The sequence below is a fragment of the Aedes aegypti genome, chromosome 2, assembly GCF_002204515.2.
Source record: "Aedes aegypti strain LVP_AGWG chromosome 2, AaegL5.0 Primary Assembly, whole genome shotgun sequence".
Taxonomy (NCBI): domain Eukaryota; kingdom Metazoa; phylum Arthropoda; class Insecta; order Diptera; family Culicidae; genus Aedes; species Aedes aegypti.
Window position 1 is genome coordinate 198160705 of NC_035108.1, and position 2565 is coordinate 198163269.

Sequence of the window (2565 nt, forward strand, 5' to 3'; positions counted from 1 at the left end):
TATTAAAAAACTATGATACCATCCCTCTGTGTTTTTCACTATGTTGCACTAATGTGTATTTGCAATTGAACATTTAAATGATTCATATCGTCATACCCATAAGTTTTTATATTCAGCAAAGCTAATCTAAAGTGAAAGAAAATTTAATGTTTGTCATACCCCATTTCGGTATTATTTTAAATGAGGTTTCAAAAGAGTTACTTTCATTTATTTATTTCTTCAATGTATTTTTTGACAGTTTATGCTCTGCTTTTGTGATCAGGTTTGTTTTTCCAGGAACGACAACGTATTTTGCGGAATAGTTAAATTTTTGCCTCTTCGAAGTATCCTCCATTAGCCTTGATGACAGCCAGGGATTCAATCCTACACGCTAAGCCTGCTCAACGCAGCGCATGTGTTAAAACTACTCAGAATGAGGCAACCAATGCAGGACTGGCTTGCTGAGTGAAATTTCTGTGTAAGTCGCACTCATGCTGTGTGTAGCCGATGTGTTGGCCTTCGGCTGTGCGGGGATTGATGGAAACGGAACTGTCAATCATTTCCCGCGCGGCAGCAAACAGTTGGCCGTTGGTAAGATGGGGAGTTTTCTGGGATTTTTTCTAGCGAAAAGCCGGAAGCTGGTCGGCAAATGTGGAAGTTTTTTCCCCATTTGCTTCCGCTTCGGCTGTTCGAATGAAAAAAAATCTGAAAACTTGAAAATTTGAATGTTTTTCTAAGGTTTTCAGAAGCAAAACCAAAATGGAAGCGAATTCCGCATTCCACGCGTTTCTCCTCTGTGCGCATTTCACTCATTCGGTTTGTTTACCACCGTTTGTACAAAACTGTGTGCAGCCCCCTTTGCACAGAATCTGTGCTGCATGAAGAGAGGCCGATTTTGTGTACTCAGCACTCATTTTTGAGCGTGGCAAGTTTAGCGTGTAAGCGCGCAGATGTGCGCAGCATAAGACGGACTACACTCAGAAGTATTGCAAAACAATAATTGATTAAAATAAAGTCTTTTTTGTCATTCTTGACTTCTACACGAGGGTTAGTATAAGATATATACTTTCGTAAAATATAAAGTTAACCTAATGCAGATTTGTGCAAAAGTATTTTTCCGTGTGTAAAACCCTTCAAACAAAATTTTGCCGCCATTGCAACTGTTTGTTTTTCACTGGTAAAAACTCTGAAAGCCGAACTCGGTGTTGAAATCTTTAGCATTTAAAGGCAAAAAATAGTGTAGAGACGTTTGTTTTACGGTAAGAAAAGCATTTATAGATCTCATCTTTTCAAAGTAAATAAAAACAGACTTGTTTTCAGAAATATCAGGAAAAAAAGCAATCATGAATGTTACCGCTTTCTAATAAGGGAGAACTCCAGGAACCTGCTCCAAGTATTCCAAAGACATGGAACAGGGAAGTGGAAAAGGTCACCAGCGAAAAATTAAATCCGGAACCAACATATCAATCGAACGCCGCATTATTTGGAAACATCGCAGTAGCGTATTCTGGCCGCCGAACAAACTGGGCTTGGTATCCTACTAGACCGGACTGTTCCTTGAAACAACCGGAATTGTGTTTCTGTAAGTAGAACAAAGTATTTAGCATACAATGAGCTTGCATTCTATATATTTGGTCTTGTTTGTAGGCATGCGTTGCAAGCATAAGCCACTCATTAACTCATTTCGTCGGAGGAAGCAGTGGCCGTGATGGATTACCCACAAATGTATCCGGACAAGTTTGTATTATGGCCAGCAGCATCAGATAACGATTCCTTAAGATCTGCGAGTACCCTGACTCCGGCCGTTGAAGGAAAAACTATAACAGTCCCTTCAACGGCGATGTAAATTAAGATTATCGATGTTCAGTTTCATAAGGATTTGTAGTCAAATTAGTGCTGTCGGGAGATAAAATCCTTTTCTGATTCTGGTTGAAACTTGTAAAATTGTTGAATGGTTTTAATAATTGTTGATAAATAAAAATAATGTGGCATATATTTATTTATTGACCTTTCTATAATAGAAAGAATAAAACGATGAAATTTGTATCCTTTTTAGTATTCATTAGCAGCTATCCTATACTAATGTACGTTTATCATCAAGTTATACTAGGTCTGTTTTGTCGTAACTAGGGTTCCTAGTACCGATCCCTTTTGACGAGTACCGGTTCTACGGTACTGTAACTCTCAGTACCGGTAGTACCGGTAAAATACCGGTACTGGAAGATTTTTGCAATCAATATAAAGCACACAGTATTAGCCAAAAAATTGCAACTCTTCTGAATTCGTCAATAAATACAAGTTTGCTGAAGCTTATTACTTTTTTGAAGACACTTTCACGTTAATGTTTCCAGTGGATGATTTATCCTTTAAGGAAGCACCACACTAGACAATGTACTAGCATACAACGCCCAGTGGCGCTGTCGAGATACGTTCCTCTTGAAAAGTTTTCCGGACTGAAGCGGGAATCGAACCCACACTCCTTGACTCGATGCGGCTAAATGCTTGATAACACTAACCGCACGGCCACGAAGCCCACATTCTTCATTTTTATTTATTATTACTTTTGTTTTATGGCTGTAACGGTCA

At 38.8% G+C, this 2565-nt stretch overlaps 1 long non-coding RNA gene across 1 annotated transcript; it reads left to right on the forward strand.

The window, feature by feature from the left end:
- The first annotated feature begins 981 nt into the window (after positions 1-981).
- Positions 982-2086, forward strand: LOC110675485. The gene is made up of 3 exons (XR_002499531.1): positions 982-1238; positions 1300-1561; positions 1627-2086. It is a non-coding gene; the product is annotated as an uncharacterized LOC110675485 (long non-coding RNA).
- Positions 2087-2565: the final 479 nt, after the last annotated feature.